Source organism: Aythya marila (genome assembly GCF_965140915.1).
Source record: "Aythya marila genome assembly, chromosome: Z".
Classification (NCBI taxonomy): Eukaryota; Metazoa; Chordata; class Aves; order Anseriformes; family Anatidae; genus Aythya; species Aythya marila.
Genome location: NC_139080.1, coordinates 88,520,759 through 88,546,238, shown reverse-complemented (window position 1 = coordinate 88,546,238; position 25,480 = coordinate 88,520,759). Strand labels below are relative to the sequence as shown.

At 43.5% G+C, this 25,480-nt stretch overlaps 1 pseudogene across 1 annotated transcript; it reads right to left on the bottom strand.

Moving 5' to 3' along the window:
- Positions 1-162: 162 nt before the first annotated feature.
- Positions 163-18,225, bottom strand: LOC309890277 (delta-1-pyrroline-5-carboxylate synthase-like; annotated as a pseudogene). The gene is made up of 11 exons: positions 18,127-18,225; positions 17,514-17,658; positions 15,189-15,262; positions 14,855-14,963; positions 13,527-13,753; positions 5,368-5,505; positions 5,063-5,258; positions 4,583-4,704; positions 2,609-2,795; positions 977-1,063; positions 163-365 (listed from the first exon to the last, which is right to left on the bottom strand). The product of its transcript is annotated as a delta-1-pyrroline-5-carboxylate synthase-like (transcript).
- Between the last annotated feature and the right edge of the window lie 7,255 nt (positions 18,226-25,480).

Below are 25,480 nucleotides of genomic sequence, written 5' to 3'. Positions count from 1 at the left end.
TAAGGAAACAGTAAGAGACAGCAACAAATAATGCGTGTCACGGATGGGATCACTTCATATTCATTGTACTGCACAATGACCAAGAACAATGATCTCAGAGCTGAAAAGCAAATCTCTTTCCCCAAAGAGTACCCTGAAGCCTGAACGTCTTCAATAAACATTTTATTGATGAGTTTTCTCAATGTACTCGGTATTTCTCTGAGGGAGAGGTAGGCTCTCATGGGGCTACTTCATGCTCCCGTGCTCTGAGAAGTCAGAAACAACATGATTGTCCCCTGTCAGTAACCACTTTGTAGTTCAGAGTCCTTCAATTCCCACTGGTTCGCGTGCATGGATACGAGAAGTACTAATTCCAACTTCATCACCTGTAGAAAACACACAAGGTAAAGGTAGTTGATCCTCAGAAGATATTCAACTTTGTACTATATAGCCCTGCATCTTTATGTAGAAGCAGTCATTCACCTCCCTTCCTTCACTCCTCCCCAAGTGTCAGAAGTTATTTTTACCTGTTCTGATCAGAGGAGCTTTATTCTAAATTGGAATGTTTATACTTCTGTCAGTTTCAGCTTCACTTTTAGAGAGAAAGAAGCCAGAAAGCTACGTGTGTCTTACATACATCGTACATTTGTTTGAGGGTTTACCCTTTGAACAATAAGAACTAAGTTAGTCAGGATTCCATTCTTATATCCTTTTTTGTTTTTCCTCTTCTTAAACAGACTATTGCGTGATCTTATAAAACCCTAAACACAATTTTTTAACACACAGAGCACTGCATGTTCAAGCCTGCTACAGCGATTTCTAGTAGTTTCTACCTCAGGAATTAATGTTTCCCTTGTCTTCTGCACTTCCTAGTATGTGCACCTGTTTACTTAGGTAACTGATACTCAGTTTTGTTCCAGTCTTTCCTTCCTCCCACACTGCTGAGGGAGCAAACGGCTTTGTGGTGCTTAGCTGCCTGCACACCACAGGCACATACAGAGTACAAATCTCTATCCATCAGAGAATCGGTTACTGGCATTCCAAGCACTGTCCACATGCTGGAGGAAGAACTCCACTGTTTTCTCTGAAAAAGAGGCAGAGAAGAAAATAGGATACAGTACAGAGTGATCATGCAGTCCAATAGGCACAGCCTCATACCGTGAAGAGATACAAGAACAGAACTTTCACCTGCAACATTATCAGACAGTATTTAACAGCCTGGATTAAAGCATGTTCATACACACCTTCTTCGTAATATGTTTATCACATAGACACAACTATAAATATTACAAGAAGCTTGCAAAGACAAGAAGTGAAAAGACGTCTAATTCTTACTACAGCCTAGACCTCGCAAACAGGGATAGTTGTATGACTGGGAAGAAGTGACAGCAGCCCCGAGCTACATTTTGCAGTCAGACAGTTAAACTACATGTTCAGCTCTACATTAGCTCAACGGATACATGGAACTGTTCTATAAAGAACATGGAAAGTCCTATCATAATGGAATTAATGGAAATTAATAGAAAGTCCTATATTAAGTTTATACTGAAAATAGTATTTGGGAAAGAGAATGCCGAAACACCACATGAAGTCAGCTAACTAACCCAGTTCAACACAGAACATGCGAGACTGGAGCAACCTCAAGCAGAGTTGTACGAGCCTTAGTACTCTGGAGGATGCCTTTCTCTGTAAGGCTGTAAGCTGCAAGTCAGTTGCCCAGAGCAATGGGACGAATGCTAAAGATGAACTCTATCTCCAGTACACACCCAAGTAAATCACTAGTGCACCAGGTAGTGGCTTACAGTATCAAATGCATGCCTTTCGGTGCTACTCGTTTAATTTCTGCAGAAGGTACAGAAACAGATGCCTGCTTGAATCTCACACTGATGAGCCACAAATCAAAATGACCTTACTGTAGCTGACTCTCAGAAGTTTTAGCCTTGTATGGAGAGTCATCCTTTGGCTGGGAGCAGTTCTAGCTACGTTTTGAAGTGGCAGAGTGTTCAAACCTCATGCAGAGGAGTGGAAGAAGCACAGAGTGGCGCATAGGAACAGAAGTTCGTGGCATCAAAGGAGCAAGAAACTGGGAACTGAGATACATGCAGCTTTTACGCTACAGATGCGGAACTGGGAAATAGAGGACTGGGAGAGATGGAGAAAAACACTTGTGGTCCTTGTTTGCAAGGCTTAAAAGCAACCTGGGAAGACAAAACGTATATAGTCTGATCTTTCTTACAGCCCATATTCCCTCTATAGAAGCTCACCTCTTCCTCCTTCGGAGGCCTAAAGACGTCTCCAGGATTCAGGAGATGTTTCTGCAAAACTGTCTGATGTGGTAAGTCTGTACAATACAGGAACACAAAGCAATCTGCCTGACAAGAGCATGCGTTGACTTGTCGTTGGCCAGTTGCTCAAACACATGCCTTCACCTCCTGGAATAAGGGCACACAACATGTTTTCCTTGAATTAAACACAACTACAGATAGATTTAGCTCATAGGGTTCCAGCTGATTATGCTCACTACAGAACCAAGATAAGAGAAACTACTGCAATGTAAGTAGTTATGCTAATAACAAGATCCCACAGTGAAACCAAAGCAGAAGCTTAAGGGAACAGATTGGTCACAAACCATTCTCCGTGACGGTAACATCCAGGTGAGAACTTCCATACTTGTGGATATGTTCGACACCCTCTTGTACACTGTCCACAACCTCAATGCAGCTCTCCAGATCCCCATATTCGTCGTGGAGAGATTTCACTTCTGAGGGGTTGAACGTCAAGTAAGAGGCAAACTTTGGGCCAGCATGAATCTTCACCTGCAATACCAGAAGTATTTTGTGCTGTAGATTGTACCAATGCGTAACAGGCAAAAAGTGCAGCTTGTTGTTCTGGGTATAGCTAGGATAGAGTTAATTTTTTTCATAGCAGTCCCTATACTGCTACATTTTGGATTTTTGCCTTAAACAAACCACTGTTTTGGCTGTTGCTAAACAGTGCTCACACAGTTCCAAGGCTTTCTCTTCTCCCCCCACAGTGAGAAGGTCGAGGGTCTGCTAAAAGTTAGGAGAGCACATAACCACAACCGATTCAAACTTAACCAAAGGGATAGCCTATGCCATATAATGTCAAAGTCAGCAATATAAAATGAGGGGAGGGGAGTTTCGAGGAAGGCAGATATTTCCAGGTTTGCAAGTCTCCCCTACAAAAGACCTTACCTGTTTTTATCCTTTTCTTTTGTAAACTGACACCAGCCCTCTCCAAAGTGTATGTTTCAGACACAAAAGAGTTACTGGGCCCAAAACAAGGCAAGGACTTTCAGTTATTTTACGATCCTGATGAAGAAGATCTAATGCATCGTCAATCTCTGAATTTAATCGTAGCAGCTAAGACACCTTAACAATGAGTGGGAGGAGTGGAGGAGCAGGTGCTGATCTCTTCTCTCAGGTGACAGCGACAGGACCCAAGGGAATGGCATAGAGCTGTGACAGGGGAGGGTCAGGCTGGATGTTAGGGAAAGGTTCTGCACCAAGAGGTGGCAGGGCACTGGAACAGGCTCCCAGGACAGTGGTCACAGCACTGAGCCTGCTGGAATTCAAGAAGTGTTTGGGCAACGCTCCAAGATGCATGGTCTGATTTCTGGGTGGTCCTGTGTGGAGCTAGGGGTTGAACTTGGTAGTCCTCATGGGTCCTTTGCAACTCAGGGTATTCTATGAAAAAAAAAAAAAAAACACAAAACAAAACACAACCAAACCAGACATTAAAAAAAAAAAAAAAAAACAAAGACAAAAAGAAAACACAAGCGAGTGAGGACTTGCTCCTGACTAGCTATCTGGCAAGCTTCTCTTAATATGACTTTAACATTATCGGAACATGACCTATTTTCCATGTTTTCCTGCATCAATCACTGCTTGTATACACTATTTGCCAAATGGAAATGCTATGTGAAAAATCCATGTTTTAAGTGTAATTTAAGTACTTCACAAATATTTCTCTCGTGATGCATCTCTGCTACAAAACATTACGCATGTCAAAGCAATTATGTAGGACAGTGGCCTTTGTTCCTGTGGAACAGTGGGAGGGGGAAATAATGGGCGGGAAAATGGGTGGGAATAAAGGCAAGCGAGACAAAATGTTCAAAATATGTGGATGAAGCAGATTAGAGGAGGAGAAACATAAAATGGGAAACGACTGACGTAAGAAGGTAAGTTAATAGATTTAATCAGAATAGTATTTGGGTCCGGGAGGTTGCCAGCCAGGAAGTCAGAATTAAGAGTAGTAGAGAAAGGGTTGGGGAAATGCTCTTCCAAGGCAGAGAATGATTTTTTTCTATGTAAAAGGAAGTAGTTGTATCCCAGCAATGGCATGCAGCCACCCCAAAGAAGCTGCTCGCAGATCATTTCTATGCAAAAGCTTGGGGTTGCATGGAGAAGCCAAGAAAGCTCTCCGAAAAGAGTACAAAGGTGTACAAAGAGACATGTGGGTAACGTAAGTGTTATGTTATCATAAAACTACATAGGGCTATGTCAGCAAGACCAAGGGCTCCTAAAATGAACAACAAGTAAATAAAACAAAACAAAAGCCAACACAAGTATAAATGACTAACCTGTTCTACTCTCAACGTGTCTATGATCTGATCAAACAACGGGGTTCTCAGCAGGTCTCAGTGAATTAGGAGTGTTTCCCGAGCATCACAGGCAGCAGTATATTCACACTTTGAGTCTCTGACTGAGGTTTAAGAGTAAACAAATGGTTACGTAACATTTATGACAAAGAATTTGAAGAGCATGTGAATTATTATTACGTATGGTTATAATAATATATTAATATATATATTATTATAATAATATATAATAATTATAATAATAATATAATAATAATATTTTATATTAATATAATTAATATATTAATAATATATAATAATAAATTATTATAATAATATATTAATATATATATTACTATAATATAATAATAATATATTAATATAATAATATAATAATAATAATAATATTATAACCATACCACATATTCCAAATGTGTAGTTCAGTTACACTCATGGTATCCAAGTCACCCTCTCACAGCTTACTTATTCATGTGGCCTTCTCCACGCTGGCATCTGTGTCCACATACACATGACAGATCCATTCACCGTGTCCCATCACTGGAATTCCCTTAGCAGCTTTCTGGATATTCCTGACTAGCTGGGATGACCCATGTGGAATGATTAGATCTACCAGCTTCTCCAAATGGCAGACATCTTCCACTTCCTTGCTTGTATTCACACGTGAAAGTTGTGACACAAACAGTCAATGGCCTGAATTCTCAAGCTCTGCCTGTGCTTCTTCTACATGCTACAGCACAAAAGTTGTTGCTTTAATTCTAGACACTTACTACTTGCACTGCATCTTTGACTCCATGAATGGAGAGTGCTTCTTGAGTCAGATGATGAAGGATTTGATTGCTGTATGCTGCCTCTTTCCCTCCTTTTATTAGCAAGCCATTTCCGCTAGCTATGGCCAAAGAAGACACCTGTCAGAAGGGAATTAAAACAACAACAACAACAACAACAACAACAAAGTGATCTGACTCCTCTGGGAGAATAACATCTGCAAAATAGAGTAAGAACAGGATTTTGCATTCTGCTGACTTACTCAATATTAATATACAGCACCAAGAATTTTTTCCGAGTCAGAACGTGTAACTCCAGTAATGAAGTATCTTAACGTTTCAGAAACAAACTTGAGCTTCAGGGTACTACTGGCAAAGGGAGACTGCAGTAAGTCAAAGGAAACCCTGAACATAGGCTCTGGCACAAATTCGCTAGCTGTATAAAACTATTTCAGATGCAAGAACTCTTATCCCTAATCATTCTGGCTGGAAGTAGCTAATGAGCTCTTCCTACGACGAACATTTTACTTGTGCTCTCTTATACAGAAGCCTTTTGTTTAATCACGCTGATTTTACGTTTATAACCAGAAGGTGTCCTTGCCTATAGCAGGGGGGAGTAGATGACCTTCAAGTTCCCTTCCAGCACAAATCATTCTATGATTCTATGACACCTCCCACTAGACCAGATTGCTCAAAGCCCCATCCAACTTGGCCTTAAATACTTCCAGGGATGGGGCATTCACAACTTCCCCAAGCAGCCTGTTCCAGTGCCTCACCACCCATAGTAAAGAATTTCTTCCTTTATTCTAATCTACATCTACCCTTTTAGTTTAAAGCCATTACTCCTTGTCCTGTCATTACACTCCCTGACAAAAAGTCCCTCCCCAGCTTACCCGAAGCCTGCTTCAGGTACTAGAGGGCCACTATAAGGTCTCCTCAGAGCCCTCTCTTCTCTAGGCTAAGCAACCCCAGTTCTCTCAGCCTGTCTTCATAGGAGAGGTCCTCCAGCCCTCGTCAACTTCGTGGCCCTGCTCTGGACCTGCTCTAACACATTTATTTCTTATGTTGGAGTCCCCAGAGCTGAATGCAGCACTGCAGGTGGGGCCTCACAGGAGTGGAGTAGAGAACGAGAATCACCTCCCTGGACCTTCTGGTCATACTTTTGATGTGGCTCACAATACGGCTGGCTTTCTGGTTTGCAACTGCACATCGCTGGCTCATGTAGAGCTTTTCATCCATCAACACTCCCAAGTCCTTCTCTGCAGGGCTGCTCCCAATCCACTCATCAACCAGCCTGCATTCATTCTTGGGAGTGCCTTGATGACGGTGGTGAACCTTGCACTTAGCCTTCTTGAACTTCACGAGGTTCTCATGTACCAACCCCTTAAGCATGTCAAGGTCAACTCAGACCAACTCCTTTTCCCTACTAGTGTCCTCTGGGTAAAAAACAGTCACCACGTTTGATATTCTACCTCATCCTGCTGTCCACAATTTGAAAAGAATACTGAAAAAATAAGGAATACTTCAGAAAGATCCTTGTCAATTAGTGGAACCTTGCTGTACCCAGATACTGTGTGTCTTTAACATACAAAACTAGACATTAAAATGCAATTTGATTGTATCTGGTTAAGAATCTGACTCTCCAAAGATCAGCATCACAAAGGAAAGCTGCAGAGACAAGCTTATTTAAATAAATTTAAAAAATCCAATCTGTAATGGGTTTGAAAACAGTTTGTTCCCTTTAGATAGTAATAGAGCACGGCTATACTTCAGAACAATTGGATTTCTTGAAATCTGTAAGAAGCAGTCTGTGAAATATGATCTCAGAACTTCGCCTTGTAAGTATTAGAGACAAACATGCTATTGTATATTGTTATAAATGACTGAGTCCCGCATAGGGTTACAATCAAAGTTTACAATTTATTAAAGGAACAGAGGTAAGCAAACAGCACTGGGTGCGCTGGGAGTCTCTGCTCCACGAAGACGCACACCAGTTAAATCAGGCGGCTGGTTTTTATGCTCCTAGGCTAATACATATTCATCACCACTTTTGGAAAAGGCAGGGGTATTATAATTAGTTTCCCGGAACCCGAACCATCCCACGGATGCATGCGTATCAGTCTCCAGTGGTCCCTCTGAGGGTCGCTCATACTGAAGGCTCGTAGTCTTCCTCACAAGTTTTGTCCTTCGGTCGTTCTTCAGCTTCCCCCCCCCTCCCCTTATTTAGTAGTCTCTGGGCCAGATGCCAGAAAGTCGTGTCTCATGCAATAGTCAGCAGTTATCTCAAAAAACTCCCCCCTATTCTCTTATCTCCCAGACCCGAGTCTCAAGGTTTACCCTTCAAACCCTCTATCAACACAAACTGCTAGACCATTCTTTTGCAAGATACAAGAACTATATACACTAACCACTCTGTTTCTCTTGGACTTGTGGTTATTTATACAAGGGGATGTAAGACAGAAGGTCACATTTCATTATGAGGCCCTAGCATTGTTCCATATTGACACGAATCAGATGAACATATTTCACAGTCCCCCATCTCTTTTTTCATGGTATTGATCCGTGTTTTCCTTTCCAATCGAGTCAATACTTGCCAAATTGGTATCAATTTTGGATATTCTTTTCTTTTTATTATCGTCAGGCAATGGGTTTTCTCTTCTCCCTGGTTCTGGGTCAACAGTGTGAGAAACTCCGTAGCCAGTAATTAGGCTCAGGCGAGGATCTCAGCGAAGAAGTAATTTGTTCGCGATTGCAATGGCGGGCGCCCCACAAGCAGGAGAGCGCACCTACTAGTTCCAAAACACAGTTTATATACTTTTTGATGACAGGACCCTCCCCTGTTTCCCCACTGACTGGGTAATCCAGGTTCACCATCTATCCGATGCTTCACAAACAATGCATGGCCTTCACTTGCCGGCCTGTTAAATTTCAAATTTCTTTTGACATTTTTACTGCTTGGAGAGGTAATGTTTCTTCACTTGTCTGACTTGACACCGTGATTTTCACCTAATTGTCCTAAGAAGTCTGGTTGTCTGCATTTTACAAGGTCGCCTGCTAAGTTTTCTTATCACTGTAAGCATATCTCAGTACCACATTCCTGCCCTCTAAACAACGTAACTCTGCAAAAACAACATTCCTATTCCCACAACAGGTACTGCAGATATTTGCATTCCTTGTATAACTGGAGTGTATCAGCCTGGTAATAGAAGGTATTAAACATGGGATTATTAACAATTCTCCACATATCCCCAATACAACCATCCTCATTTTAGCAAAACAATCACTGCCCGTAAAGCCCCCTCCCATAATCTTCTTAGATCGATTCCATTCCAAGTTTGAACTGGGACGTGTGCAATCTTCTTCATTTCTTTTACAAGTTCATTTACAGCTTTTCTTTCTGTTGTGGTTTAACCCAGCTGGCAGCTAAACACCACACGGCCATTCACTCACCTCACCCCCTCCCTCTCTGGGATGGGAGAGAGAAATGGGAAAGTGAAGCCTGTGAGGTGAGATAAAGACAAGAAAATAACAATAATAAATAATCATAAATAATAATAATGACAATGACAATAATGATGATAGTTCTACTACTACTCATGTGTATGAAACAAGTGATGCACAATGCAATTGCTCACCACCGCTGATGCCCAGCTGTCTGATGCCCAGCCTAACCCCGAGCAGTCCAGCCCTCCTCCCAGCTCTTGCTGCACCCCCAGCCTGCTCGCTGGCAGGACAGTGAGAAGCTGAAACGTCCTTGGCTTGGTGTAAGCACGGCTCTGCAACAATTAAAACATCAGCATGTTATCAGCGCTCTTCTCATCCTAAACCAAAACGTAGCATTCTACCAGCTACTAGGAAGAAACACCTTCATCATTAATCTCTAAACAGCAATTACTAAGGTTAGATTTTCCACAGACTTCTTCTTGTGCTAGTAAATAATCCAAAGCTAAGCGATTTTGATACATAAGTAGATAAGTAGTCCTCATCTTGGTATTTTGCTTTGCAATTAAGCCAAGTGCACCTCCGGTTTTATTTACAACTATTTCCATTACAGCTTGTAACCTAGTTATTCTATTAAGCATATATATTGGGGTCCTATAGCCCCAGGATCCGTCTTCTGCCCATGTAGCTGGATCATAATAGGCAAGACGCCTTCAATCAAGGGGTTGGGCCCACTTTCAGGGTCAATTTGGGCTTGTGATACCGTTCAGCCTGCCGGGGTGATCCAGCTCCTGGAAAACGAATCACAATTTTATATGGGTTTAAAAAGAAAAGTTCTTACGTTATTTTCTCGGGACAACCTCACCTTAGTGTGGGAGAAGTCCGGTCGAGGCCCTCTCACTCGGCAGTCAATACCCATCGCCTCCCTCGGTAGACCATACACACTGCAGTGGAGGGTCCTGCCCCGGTCTTGCCTTCTCCCTTTCCTCCCTTTAGGCTTGTCCCCTTTATTTGGCGTCCTTAATTCATGCAGAGCCTCATTGCCAGAATATGAGTTCTTCTTTAGCTTTAGTTTCAGTTCCCCAGGAGTGGACTCAACCCTCCAGGTTTCGGTAGTTACTGGTCCTTTTATTCTGGATCTGTGGATCCAACCCCTTTCCGCTGTTCTCACAGCTGTTTCAGTAGTAAGTAAAACTTACTACTTACAGTCCCTCCCATCGGGGGCTCAATGATTCTTCCCTCCAGGTTTTTATTAAGACCTTGTCTCCTGGTTGTATCTTATGAACAGCAAATCCTAAAGGTGGTGTTTGAGCCATCATTCCAATTTCTCTTAGCTCTTGTAACCTCCTTCCAATGGTAATTACGTATTTCTGGATGCTACGCTCCTCAACTACATTTTTCCTAGAGGCATCCCTTGAGAATAAGGCATACCATATAACATTTCATATGGCGATAATCCGCTCTCACTGTGTGGTTTAGTTCTTATGTTTAAAAGTGCCAATGGTAAGCATTTCATCCAGGGCATTTGTGTCTCGATCATTAATTTAGCCAAGTGTTGTTTTAGTGTTTGATTCAATCTTTCTACTTTCCCTGAGCTTTGTGGGTGCCACGGAGTATGGTATTCCCACTGAATACCTAATGATTGACATAATAATTTTATTATTTTAGAAGCAAAGTGTGTGCCCTGATCAAAATCAATGTACTGGATTATCCCATATTTAGGTATCAGGTGTTCTAATAGAGCTTTTACCACCATTTGTGCCATAGCTCGAGCTACGGGATAAGCTTCTACCCATTGTGTTAAATGATCTGCTATTTCCCATAGATATTTTATCCTCCCTACCTTGGGCAATTCAGTGAAATCAACTTGTACTTTCTCAAAAGGCCTGTAAGCTGTTTTTCTCCCTCCCGTGGCTGCTTGTCAAAACACTTTCTTATTTATCTTCTGACAAGTTAAGCAACGTTGCGTAATTTGTTTTGCTATTAAAAAAAAAACAAAAAAAAAAAACACACAGCTTCCTGCTGAGGCAGAACTATTAACATTCCTACATCCTCCTTCCCTGCTCATTCAACTTCAAAGGGCTCTGTTAAATACTACATGCCACACCTTTAACACCAGGGACAACTCTTTTAACGCTTCCTTTATCTTTCTCCAGCCTGTACTTTTCTCACACCAACACCAAAGGCTCAGTCAAGAGCCAATTAATTCCACTCCTTTTCTCTCCAAGATGCTGAAACAACGTATCAGTATACTACACTTCATCCTATTTTCCTTCTCTCCTCAAAAACATGAATTGCCAGATAGTGTTATAGTCGACTGATCCATAAAGTGGCCATTTAGCTTATATAGTGGCCACCACTGATTGCAATACTTAGTGAAAGTCCTCTTCCTTTCTGCGCTCCCAGTTCTAACAATATCCTTTGAATGTGCCAGCGTGCACCCAAGGAGGCTTTCTTTAAAACATCTTTGTTTTGGATATTACTCATTCCTTTGATTTTCCATTCCCTTTTATTTATTTATTACTATTCCTTATTAGTTACTGTCCTTTGTTTCAATTTCCACGCAAACCTTTTTACTGTGGGTTTTTACTATCTTTTCCTAATCTTCTTCCCAAATGTCCCAGTTCTCCGGGATTAAATGCCTCTTCCCGCATACAAACTTTACTATTTCAGGTTATTAAGGAGCCCCGTTCCATGTTCCAATCATAAATCCATGGAACTTCAGGAAAAGAGCTGAAGCACTCAGCCTTTCATCTTCTAGACAAACATTACCACCTTTTCCACAAAATTTACATTTCAACAGGACCGAATTTCGAGCCAAATGCCAAGTTTTCTCATGCACTTTGTTAATAAGCCCATACAAAACAAGGAATCACTCCTGTGTATCCGTCAATAAATACCATTTAAAAAGGCATTGACACCTAAATAAATTCACTCTCCCCCTTCTTACCAAATTGCCAGGGCTCAAGCCCAAACCACCACAGAAAGGACTCTCTCCGTTCTACCGCTTTGATAATCAGTCAGCCCCCTCCACCTCTCCAGTACTTGGCAAACTGACCAAACGCCACAGCAAATACACCAACACTTCTAAACTGTTAGTTACTTAGATAACGCTCCCGCCTTTTTTTCTTGTCACACTCAAAGCATGTAAGAGCAAAAATAGGATCACAAGATACACTGCCAGGCCCACATATTGGGCACCACCAATCAAAACTTGGTGAAAACAGCACTTCTTTTTGGTCTGTCACGCACTTCGTTCGTCTCCGGCCGCTCCCCTCACGGAGAATACGGAACCGCGGATCGGAACTCCGCACTCGCTTCGCAGCTCACTAGAAGGTAAACTGTTAGTCTGCAATTGTTTCACCTTTACTGCAACTCAAGACTGAACTCTGAGCACTGACTCAATTCCGTGTATGCTATCTCCAGCTAGCTATCAGGCACACACTACTCCATGGAGAAGTCAAATTTCCTCGGTAATTGCTTACCCAAACCAGTATGAGATGCAATAGTAAACTATGGAGGAAGCAACCTCTCCTCTGCACTCAGAGTCCATCCTACTATCAGCTACAGCATGGGAGAGAAACCATATTATTCAGATGCAGAGGTATCAAGGATGATCCTCTGAAGTTACATCGGAGAACTTGAGGATGGGGGCTGGCAGGAAGAAAAGTAACAAGACAAGACATCCTAAGTCTGTAAAAAAAGAAAAAAAAAAAAAAAGAAAGGTGGGGGGGGGAGGGGGGGGTTGAGGGTGGGAAGCCAGTAAGAATCAGCCTGATAAAACAAATGAGATAAAGAAGAGGAGAATGGGAGAGTTTGGCTAGGCAAGGCAAGACACCCAGGAGGCAAAGGCTGGAGTCTAGGAAGGCAGACTAGAATTTGGCAAGGAAACATACTGGTTTTCTATGAAGAACAGAGCGAGCAGCAAGGAAGCAATAATGGCAGAAAGGGAGACTACTGCCTTTTCCTTTCACATGAACTTTGCCTAGAGCAGACTCCCCTTCAGTATGGAACGAGGACAAACACTCACAAAATTCAGTTGTGAAGCTGCCCTTCGGCAGTCTCTTTTTAAGTGCCCATACCCATCCCTTGCTCCTCAAATACTTGCTCATATGTTAGAGAAACGCTCAATCAGTCTTGCTAAAGATACCGGCAGTAAGAGCCTAGACTTAGCTTTTACACGCTTGTGGAAAGATATCATTCTGCCTCAGTGCAAACATGCAGTATCAGTATGGGACAGACCACTCAGAGCCTAGAACTTCTACTTCGTGCTGATCTTGTCAGCATATATTCTTAACAGTTGCAGTTTGTTATTAACGACCTATATTAAACATTTGATGTTTAATCGTAGCCTGCAATTCAGCTGTAGTCAGCATGGACAGAAAAGTGCTCATTGGTAGGAGCCTTGTAAGTTGCAAGTTAAGCAGGGAAGCTATGTGATAAGACACGGGCAGAAATTGCACCACCTGAATGTAAGCTAACTCCTTCTCTACGTTGGGTATCAAAAACCAACGCGGAATAACTCTCAGCATTGCAGAAGCAAGTCCCAAGAAGACTGTAGTTTTCTGTAGGAAAAAAAAAAAAAATGGGATGACAGCAGAATTCATTTCAGAAGAATACAAGCAGAAGTCTTTTGAGGCAAGACTTCTTGCAGCCTTCCAATAACTCACCAGTAGAAATACACTTTTGTTATCAAAGATCTCTCTGCCCTCCTCACATACCTGTGGAAGACAGTCAGTCTGGACGGGACTCAAAAAAATCGCAAGAAAGACCCCAACAGGCACTGTCACCTGCTCCAACTCTAGATCTTTTGCTATGCGTGCTCTCCGAACTATGCTGCCGACGCTGTCCTGTGAAGATGCTGCAATCTGACAGAGCCCAACAGCCAAGCTGTTCAGCTTTGATGTAGACAGACTGAGACGTTTCAACAAAGGAAGTGCCAATCTTCCTAGAAGAAAGAAAAAATTGCGCTCAAGATAGATTTATCTGGCTAGTTTCAAGAAAAAGTGACCTAATGGTCAAACCAGGAAAAAAAGCCGCTGTTTCCCACGCCGCAGCAAGAAACCTACCTAAGATGAACAATGTAAAGCATTAAGTTTAGTAGCTACAATCAAACTGCTCCAATTTGACAACGCTTTCACCTACCATCACATATACACCTAATACGATATGAATGATTTGTATATGAAGTAACATCCGCAAAGACAAAGTTTGTCCTATTTCTAGTACCGTTACACAACCGTGTACCTGAATTTCTTACCAATTTCTACCCTTGCAATATTCCTGGAAGGTTTGCGCAGTAATTGCCTCTTTCTATTTCACAGATAGAAATCCCAAAGAGCAAAGGAACGCATAGCATTTCAGATTGGGCAAGAGCTGCCGGAGTTTTCTAGTCTGAACACGTTCAGGTAGGAAGTTTACTCAGAAATGTCCCTCCAGGCATTCTCCTCAGTACAAAATGGTTGCCGTATGCCTTTTACTGAACTTCACAACTTGTGATGCGCCAGTTCCACACATTTTCTAACCCAAGACCAGCTTCCTCACGCACCACTCTTACACAAAAGAATGGATTTAGTCTGTGCTGCCTGAACTGTACTTTCCTCAGTCAGAAGGTAAGGTGGTTCTTTCTGGAAAGCATCATTTTTAAGTAACAACCTTCCCCACAGGGGCCAAACATTACGTTAACCAGCCCAGGAGAATATTCATGCTATTTCATGCATGATGATAACAGGGAAGATCCTTGCTAGATTTAATTTCTAAAGTGAGCCTCCTTTGGCAAAAGAAAACACTGTTCTATTTTTAGTTTTTTAAACAATGCTGTGGGTTGCTGCTTTCAAAGGCCTCTCTCTCCATCTTCTCTGATAGAGACAGCTCTTACGGAAGCTGCAGCTGCTTACACTGACAAGCTCTCAAAGTCCTGGGTTCCCTAATCTGTGACGGCCATAATATCCAATTGCAGGTGACAGACTACTCTTGTTCTGCTCCTTTCCTTTGAGGCCCAGAAAAGCTCATGACAACAGGTGTTCCATGAAAGGACCCGTAATATTACCTTTATTTTCAGCTTCTTCTAAGTCCTTTTTGTTTGCCAAGAGAATTTCTTCTCTCTGATCAGTTAATAAGTCACCGAGATGATAAAAAAATAAATAAATCTCTGCTCTCTGAAAGAGAAAAGTGTCTGAACTGCATTCTTACACGAACTCCATGGTGTTTGACATCTGGCTCACTTCAGCTCATTCCTACTGACACATCTTCTCACTGGCTTGATGCCCTGAATACTTGGAGCCAGCTGATTTTTTCCAGGACCCGTTTGTGTTATAAACCTGTATTTTAAAACTTGCCACATGTTCACAGCCTTAAAGAGCGAGAACATACTGTTCTCTCACCTGCTCAGGCTGCAGAGCTGCCAGCGTCCTGCTACCGGCTCGAGACATTCCACCCTGCTGCTCTACTGTAGGGCCTGCCAAAACAAACACACACACGCAACCACAAGACATGCAGACAAAGGTGGAAGGAAATGAACACTAACCTTTCAACTTTCAACTCCTTACTCAAAGCAGAAAAACAGGTACGGTCTTAAGAGACATATCAAAGAAGTTTACTGTATGCCACAACAGGAAAATTTGTATCAGATACCAAAATGCTGCCACGGTCCCCGAGCATAGCCCTTTTCAAGGCATCACAGAGATTCAGTAAGATCATCCATGTCGTAGGGGACAAACAAGTATACAACCTGTATCAAGAAGACTTGACAAAGAGCAAAAGAATACAAGGACAGCTACATCTCAGGGAGTGGGAGGCTACTGCAAAAAAAGGAAGGCATCCTTTGAAAAAGTTTAATTACATAACTACTGAAAAGAGAAAAGATTGCAAAACAACCTGGGAATGTGCAAACAATACAGGAAGCCAAAACCAGCCTCAGCAACAGCTTGCACAATAGCTGCTCTCTCTCTGCTCTGTGTACGTTGAAGGGCTCCTACAGAGGAGAGGTTTTTTTCTTGGCACGGATGTCAAAGAATCCATCTCAAACTGAAATGATACAGAACAAGTTTTGAAACAGAAACTGAAGTAACAAGTCAAAAGGCTCAGGCAGCATTTCACTAAGGAGTTCTCAAGGAGCTCCTGGATAAGCTACGTTTTCACTTTTAACTCTTGAAATTGTCTGTAGAACAGATGACTTGGCATGTGACTAATATGCCCGGACTTCTATTCAAGAAGTGTCCTACAGAAATTGCCAGAGCAGGAATTCCCACGGTAAGGAAAATAACAGGAGGTATAGTGGGAAGCGTAAGAAAAGAACTAGGGGACACTTGATTAATAAGACTTAATGAAGGACTGTTAAAACAGCTTTTTAAAGCAAGGTCATACTTTATAATGTGGCGTGTATTTTTGTGTTCTTTGAACACAAAAGGGGTGTTGGACCACGTGACCTCTGGAGGTCCTTTCAACCTCAACCAGCCTGTGATTCCTTTGCAGCCACTATGCAACAAAATAGCAAGTACAATTCACAGCAGATAAACATGAAGCAACGCAGAGACAAAAGGGGAAATCAGGCCTTGGTAGTGCACATAATCCTACGAAAACATCACTTCAATGCTCATCAGCGTTGAACAGCAACTTCCCTGTTTAAGCTTTTGGAGAAGGCCTAGGAAAGGCAACAAAAACCATCCACAATCTAATCAAAACTCAAAGTTAGCCTTGCTATCTCATAAACTGAAGGTTCACTTGCATCTCGGACGCTACACAAACTTTTATTTTCGCTCACCTTGAAAAGGTCACAGTAGAATAAAAACCATTTCAGCCAAGAGAAACAGGGATCGACAGATCTTTGGAACAGTTTCTGTAGAAAAGGACTAAGAAAACACCTTTTTCATGTGAAAAAGCAATGAGAGAAAAGACAATGTCTCATCATAGAAGTTGAACAGAGATCGATCACCCACGTTCTCTTTCCATACAGAAGGTGGGGGCATCAAAAGCTAGCAGGAAGCAACTTTCACTCCTCCTGCCCACAAGCACACACAAAGTAAAGCAAGCAGTTCTTCACATAGTGCTAGCTCCAGAGTTTACACACAATACCTGGTTAAGGCTCGTGACTCCTGTGACCCATGAATGCTAAGTGTTTACCTCGGTCCAAAGGATATGGCCAATTTTTACAAGAAATCCATTTAGCATTTTTATACTCCAAGGCGTTTGCTTGTCTTACAGTGCAAGTCACGAGTATCACTCTATACTTGTTCTATTCTGCTAAGATCACAGATCTTTGGTCTGACTTTCTGCGGCCCTTGTTACATTGTCACAGCAACACACAGGCAGGAAAACATTGCTACATACAGTAACAAAAGACTGAGTCATAAGAAGAACCTAGGATAAAAAATGAAACCGCACACTATCTTAGTTCAGCACTACATTCTATATGCATGCTTTCAGCCTGAAATCATCAATAAGAGACGATAACCTCTAAGACTGAAAACAAGACAAATTCTACTTAGTTCTCTGAATGCAAGGCTGATGCAGCAAGTCATCAGCTGGAAGGAACCCAAGCAGAGGATTCAAGATGTTCCATTCCAACATTGAAACTTACCTTTCCAAAGCCGCTTGTCAAGCAGAGCATAGTTTCCCATTTGTTGAACAGGCAGGCCTAGCCAAATTTCAACCCTAAACTTCCAGGGAATCTCTACTGCTCCCAGCGTACATATTACTTCCGTACTCACCTGCAGGTCTTACCTGTGAAAACAAAGTTCCAACTTTCTTCCCTTCTACAATATCTGTGATGACATGACCCGAGATTTTCGGGTGGACTCCATTTGCAATCACTACAGAGGTGCCTCCTCGCAGGGCCCACAAAGCTGCTGTCACCTACAGTGAAGGAGAGAGCCAGTTCCCAAAAATGCACTTGTTAGTTGAATCCCCATCCTCCACAAGAATTCTTATGTTGGAAGAAGCCCTTAAGACCATCAAGTCCAAGCATCAACCTAATGCTACCACTAAATCATATCCCTAAGTGCTATGTCCACACGTCTCTTGAATACTTCTAAGGATGGGGACTCTACCACTTCCCCGGGCAGCCTGTTCTAATGCCTAACCACCCCTTCCATGAAGAAATGCTTATTTAGTACCCAGATATCTAGTGCTGCTCAATAGAGTTGTTCCTCCCTAGGGGTAGGGCTTGGCATTTCCCTCTCCTGAACTTCAAAAGGTTCCTGCCTGCCCCTATCTGCAGCCTGTCAAGGTTCCTCTGAATGCACCGCCCCCACCCCGCACAAGGGCCATTTCCACAGAAGCCACCAACCACCCGCCGCCTCGCCCCCTCCCTATCCAGCCCACCGTGGCGCGCCACCGACCACCAACCTCGTTGCGCCACCCCTCCTCGGCGTCCCGGCCTGCCCCGACAGCTTCTGCCCATGGCGCCGGCAAGCCCTGCATGCTGCTTCTGCCCTGGCTTCCTCCAAGCCAATCACACAGTGCTTCCGCCCTGATTGAAGACAGGCCCTGACATCACTTCCGCCCCAGGTTCCCAGCCAAGCACAGCGTGTCCCCACAGACACAGCAGAGCAAACACACAAACTAACATTGACATCCTACCCGTAAACATGCCGTAACAGTGACTCACCTGAGAAAGAACTGCATGCAATAAAGGCACCTAGTACTACATTAGTTTATTCTAACAGATCCTACTAGCTGTCACCTCAAAAAGACGTGCGTACCGCTCTCTACTTGGAAACGCATCAGTCCGTCCGTAGACTCTGACCCACCTAAAGAGCCCTGCAACTGACTGAAGGAAAAACAAAGCACTTACCCCAAAGAGCAGCCCAGGCAGAAGGAGCTCTCTGATGGCATACCTGGGGCTCATATACCGTTTGGCCGCGCCCAGCACCCAAGCCCAATCACCTGGGAAAGGGAAGGGGCAAAGCACAAGAAAGTAGAAAGAGAGCACAGAAGGAGCAGCAGCTGTTGTTCTGTGGGCCTTTTTTTTTTTTTTTAAGTCTGATGGCACAATTTTGTGCAGCGCTGCCTGGGCACACATTTCAGATAGAGCTAATGAGCAGCTGAGGTAAAGGAGCTGGGAAGAGAGAGGTGTTGCAGCAGGTATGCTGTGGCTGTGAGGTGCCTCAGGGTGTGCTTTTTCTCTTGTTTCTACGGGTGCTTCTTTAGGCAGCTTGGAGTCTATGGATTTCTAGATTTTAAGTGCTTGGAATTCACTTAATAGAGGGATATTTAGCAGAGGTTGCTGGATCACTGGTTTTAGGGATGGTGGGATACACTTCTGGTTTTGAGTTATATTTTAATCACTTGTGTAACTCTCCAGAGAACTAAAAACAGCTTGATTACATGCTCCAAGAGGCTTGACCACGTAGGCACAGTATTACTAAGAGACTGAGCAGGGTCGTATCAGAGTTACCTTTTTTCATCTGTAAAGGGTCTGTGATTACCCCTGCCGGGCTGCTGTGTGTGCGTGGCTTTTTGGCATCTGTGGAGCTCAGTCGCTTTTGTGTGTGTATGTTCTTACTTTTTGTGGGTTTTTGTTTGTTTGTTTGTTTGTTGTTGTTGTTTTTGAGAGGCAAATAGTGCGTGTGCTGAGCGTGGTTGGCAGGAGGAGGTGGGGAGCTGTCTGGCAGGGAAGCTGTTCAGGACTGGTAGGTTTGGTTTCTAGGAGCATGCGGCATCCTTCCTGTGTGATGCGACTGATTCTTGGGCAGGAACGTTCCAGCTCGTGTGTCTTAAATAACGTAGCTTGTGTAGTGTGTGTTGTGTGGCCTGGGCAGAGTTTGCTTTGGCGCTGTGAGCCAAGAATCTCAGTTAAAGCTGGTGAGCAGCTGGAGTAACGGAGCTGGGAAGAGAGAGTATTGCAGCAGGTACACTCTGGCTGTGAGGTGCCTCAGGGTGTGCTTCTCTCTTGTCTCTGCAGGTGCTTCGTGCAGTCTTGGACAGGGAAGGGAAATCCCCATGTCACGGAGCAGTGAGGGAAGGTGAGAGTGTTTTCAGCCTGGTCATCTCTTATCCAAAGCGAACGGAAGACACTCAGGTGTTTCCCTCAGGGTCTGAGGTGAGGCTGTTTGGGATAGAGGAGCAGTGTGGCAGGTGGTTGTTTGCAAGCACAGTGGTCATTTTGTCCTTTTGTGTTCCCAGGTGGCATGGGTGATGCTGTCTACTCCTTCTGAGCTTGGACTTAATTTCCAGGTACAGAGGCAAGTGGACCGCTGTTTTGAAAGGATACAATTAAAGATGGAGTCGCTTGTGTTGATGAGGGATGGGTGCTAACGCTGGCAGCTGAAAGTTTGTCTTCTGGCTGTGTTTTCCTTTGTTCAGGCTGAAACTCAGTGTGCAGTCCAGGACGTCATGACCTGAGCTGCCTCTGGAGTGACTCTGGTGAGTGATGAACAGAGGTAGCAGTTGTTTTTGGGGTGCGGTTGTCACTGCAGTTATTTTCCTACATCCAATAGAGTAAAATTCCAGTTTGCCTTTTAGAGGTGCTTTAAGTGGCTTAAGAGAACAGGTGGAAGCATCTGCCACGTGGGGCAGGTAAGAGGCTGAGGTTAAGGAGGGGATGAGAGTAACTGTCCAAAGGCTGCTGTGGGTTTTGCTGCTGTGGTTGCTTTCTCCTCTGTTTATCAGGTGCCACAGGCAAGGTGGGCTGTGATAGCCCTTAGAACAGGAGCAAAGCAGGTCTCTGGAATGCTGCGTTGTTCCTGAGAAAGGTGTTGTAGAGGAAAAAGGTTGTCTTGCGTGGCGGTTCCTGATGGCGGTCTTCTTCCGTAGGGGAAGAGGTGCCTGAAGCCCCATGCTGTGTAGCCTGAGCACACCTCATTGAGGATGAAGCCTGCTTTCCAGCAGTTCCCAAAACTGTGTTGAGGCTGAAATGCTGTGTCTGTGTTTGGGTTGGGTTTCAAGTTTTCATGCTGTGTTAGGGATGGGTTTCAAGTCAGTGCAGCGGAGGGCCAGGACCCAGCGTCCTGTAGCGTGTTTTGACCCGTCAGCATGGCCTTTTGGTTCTCAGATAGCCTACTCAAGTATGTGATTTTTCCTGCAAGTGATAAAGTGATATTATTACATTGAATTGGTTTTCTTTGGCATGTTGTGCTGTGCTTTTTTTTTTTTTTTTTTTTTTTTTTTTTTTTTTTTTTTTTTTTAATGCTCCTGGATTTTTCTTTCTATGTAAAGAAAGGTTTGAGCTAATTTCAGTTGAAAAAAATCCAGTTACTTGCTTGGTCATATTGTCCTTTCAAGATTAAAAGCTGCAGCCTAAGCATGCGGAACGTAGCTTCTAGAAACAGCCCGATTCTCTTGTCTGCACTCTGCTTGCTGTTGAGCTAAATCAGATTAAAAACAAACAAACGAACAAAAACACGCCAGCTGCTGCTTCTCCTTCTGCTCTCTTTCTACTTTCTTGTGCTTTGCCCCTTCCCTTTCCCAGGTGATTGGGCTTGGGTGCTGGGCGCGGCCAAACGGTATATGAGCCCCAGGTATGCCATCAGAGAGCTCCTTCTGCCTGGGCTGCTCTTTGGGGTAAGTGCTTTGTTTTTCCTTCAGTCAGTTGCAGGGCTCTTTAGGTGGGTCAGAGTCTACGGACGGACTGATGCGTTTCCAAGTAGAGAGCGGTACGCACATCTTTTTAAGGTAGCAACTAGTAGGATCTGGTAGAGTAAAGCAACTGATATAGTACTAGGTGCCTTTATTGCATGCAGTTCTTTCTCAGGTGAGTCACTGTTATGGCATGTTCATGGATAGGACAATAATGTTAGTTTGTGTGTTTGCTTAGTGGTTCTGGGTCCCTCAGGATTTTTGCAGGATTACGGGGCTTACTGTGAGTCTTTGCCTGTATGTCAAATACTATCAAAGTTACAACCTTGGTGGCAAAGTGAGGGAGCAGGGTTTAGGAGAAAGGTATTGTCGAAGCTCCCTGTGTAAGCATGTATCTGAAACCAGCAGCAGTAGGCATGTAAGGTGTAATCTTGTTCAGGGTTAGGGACAGTTTGTTATATTTCTGCAGCTTTTGCCTGTGGTTTTGCTGGCTGTTGAGTCTTTAGACCTTGCATCCTTCTAGATTTTAAGAGCTTGGAATTCACTTAGAAGAGGGATGCTTAGGAGGGGTTGCTGGCTAACTTGTTTTTGGGAAATCATGGGGTACGGTTCCTTTTTTTGGCGTTACATTTCAATCTTTAGGTATATCAAGCCATTTGTGTCACTGTCCAGAGGATTCACAAAGAGCTTCAGCGCGCATTGCAAGGGGCTCGACTGCATAAGCGCAGTAGTACGAAGAGACTGAGCAGGGTCACCTTTTTCATCTGTAAAGGATAAGTCTGTAATTACCCCTGCTGGGACTGCTGTGCATTCATGGCTTTTTGGCATTTGTGGACTTGAGGGTGTGTTTTTTTTTTTCTGGCTCTGGTCTCTGTGTTTGAGTCCTCTGCAAGAAGCTGTACTGTTTGCGTGTCCATCGTGGGCATGACCTTCTCTCTTTGTTTCTTGTAGCCCAGGGCATGGGCACGGAAACTTGAACGAAGCACGAGGGTGAGTGGACAGCAGTGTGGGCCCTGAGTTGGTCAGTGGACTGTGTTAGTCTGCTTTGCCTGTTGGGCAAACTACCTTGCGACAGCAGAGTACGTCTCCTGCCACGTTTCTGAGGCGCGCCAGACGTCAGCAGTTCTAGTTCCTGAAATGCTGGAGATGCATCTCTTTGGGGTGTTAGGTGGGCGAAGCGGTGATACTGGGCTGGGGAACACGGGTCTGGGGCTTCTTGGCTCTTGCGGTAGGGGATGAAAGAAGAGGAGTGGGTATAGACCGTTTTATGGATTGTCACGTTTGTCTGTTCTTTCTCCTTGATCTAAGCCCCGTGGGCTTGGCTTGGCACAGTGAATGGAAGCGCTGGGTGTGGGTTGGGAAGGTGAGTGGAGAAAAGTTGGAAAACAGGCATTGTTTTTGGTTTGGTAGTCTATTGGTCCACCTCTGGGTGACTCCTCTTTTCCAGGGATGAAGAAGGTACTGGGAACATCCTAGCTGGTCTCTGTGGTCCACACTGAGGATGGATTCTGAGCCCTGAGAATTAAGTTCAGGGGCAAATCTTGTGTGTTGGCAGGGGGAGGCAGGGAGTTGTCTAGGGGGTGTCTATCTGATTTCAGTAGCAGAGCAGGTCAGTTGACTACTGTTTTGTTTCTGAGGAGGGTGCTTCCCTGGAAGAAGTTTGGCTGGCGTGCTGGTGCCTGATGGCACTTTATTTCTGCAGGTGAAGAGGAGCCTTAGGCTTGAAGCAGTGTCCTGGCTAGCCTTTGTGTTCCTTGATGAGGATGGAACCTGCCTCCCAGCATTCCCAAGCTAAGCTGGGGGGGCAAGTGCTATGTTTGAGTTGGGGTTGTGAATGGACCCATAGGGCAAGGGTCTGTGCTTGTAAGTCATTGCAGCGGATGGGGCCTTTCAGGATTGATCAGGTCAGGCAGAGATGATGTGTGGGGAGTTCTGTCACGTACAGCGTGAACACGTGCCAGGCAGGGCAGTCCCAGCTTGTTGTCTGTGCTGTGCTGTTGCTCTTGGTGCTCGGCAGGCCCTGGGGAAGCCATCCTGAGAGTATTGAACACTTGACCTCATCGGAATAACGCTGATGTTCAACTGGGAGCTGAGCACCTCTTGTCTTGCAGTAGGAGCTTAAAGGGATCACTTCTTCCGTGCGTGTAACTTTTATTTTATATCGAATGTTTCCTGATATGATCATTATGTGTTACGCGCTCCTCAGGTTTTGATATCCTCATCGCCTTCTTCCACTGGACGGATTAGATGGGCAACTTGGTAGCCACACTAAAGGTCCTAAATGCTTGTTTCGTCATCAATTCTGTGATTCTGTGATCATAGGACTGATCCAAGCACTTCTTGTCTTGCAGTCACAGCTTAAAGAGCAGATGCGTTTTGGGTCTTGTGCATATTTGGTTTCAGATTGTGTCTGTTTCCATCGTCACTGTTGTGGAAGTTATCTGGGCTTCACCAGGAGCTCAGGCTGGGGAATTCATTTCTGAAGCGTTATTCTTAAGGGGTTTGCACTGCCCATCCTTCCGGTCTCTTGTCTTAAAGGCAAGCATTCTATGCGTCCATCATCCCAGTTCTGGCGGTCACTTTCAGTCGCAGGTCATGGCATTTGAGTCTGTCCCTGGGGTAGCCACAGATCATCTGTTCTGACTCGCTGTCACTGTAGGGCTTCCCTCTGGGAGTTGTCATTCTGCCTGGTGTCATTCTGTTACGCTCCTAGATTTTTCTTTCTATGTAAAGAAAGGTTTGAGCTAATTCCAGCTGAAAAGAGTTTTTTGTTTGTTTGTTTTTATCTGAATAGAGTAAAACGATCTATTGATGCTTCCTTAGCTGGGCGTAGTGCCCAAGAATGGGGAGAGAATGAATGGCCTCCTGAAAGAATCATACAGCATTATGGACCAGCTACCTGGAACCTGAATGAGGTAGTATGGGGGCCCGAGAACCTATTTGTAATTTGAATTGAATAATTATGTTGCAAGCTGTCCTTGGAATTGTAACTATATATAGTTACAATATATATAATCGTAAACCATAAAATAGCTGAACTGGGAGCTGCAGGGTTGATGTGGGAATGTTGAGGTGAAACTCTGTGGTTTGTAGCACGCAGGAGGTCAAACGAATGTATTGAATGATCTTTGCTGGTCTAAAAGCACACCAATCCCAGCCATGTAAATCCCAGCTGAAGGTATAATAACATGGTAGAGTAGCATGGCTCTGCTCTGAGATGAGACATAATTTGTGGAAGCAGAGCCGAAAAGATGCTTGTGAGTAGATGAATTACTGATCGTTTTGACTCTAGGAATGGATGACTTCAAGGAGGGAGCTCCTTCAGATATCAAGACATTGCTCTCTGAAGTAAGACAAAGGTTTTGTCTGAGAAAAAGGGAACAAAAAGTTAACCATTCATGTGTTTGGGTTTCTGTGTGGTTTGTTGTTGTTTTTTTTTTTTTTTTTTTTTTTATGCACATTTAAAATGAAGTGACTGTTTTTGTGCTGGTTACATGCGGTGTCTTTTATATCCATTTAAATTACGTTTACTCTGGGAAAATGGTAGGCAATAATGGAATAATGAAAGTTAAACTTGATTTTGTTGTTACACCAGACTGAAGCATGATTTGAATCAAGTAATTGGAATTACAGTAGGCTAAAATTGCTGAAAAACGAGTTTGGAAAGTTGAAATGCATTTATTTGCTATTAAACCTTACTGAAAACATTTGGTTGTTTTCAGTTAAGAACTACTGGATTCATAAATGTAATACACAAATGAGAACATTTATGAAGTTTAATATTTAAACCATACCATTTTCAAAATACAGAATTGTTAATTTTATTGAACAAGTTTTCCAGTTTTCAAGCAGTGACCTTGCAAACAGTTCAGGTAATCGGTGACCCTTAAAAGCACAAGCCAGTGTTTTCAAAACAAAACAAATCTCCTACTTAAATATCTCTTTTCTAGTGATCTTCTAAGAGGTTAATTACTAACCACCGTTTGCTGCTTATGTTACCATCCTCATCCTCCATCCTTCACTCCTTATCTCTTCTTCTCTTAAACTTCACGTTGCCACTGTTGTTTTCAACCTTTCCTCTTGGATGGATGGAGCAACATGAAACAACTTTTCTAGCCAGAATAGAATAATTTCTGAATTTTATTTATGTGTTAGCATT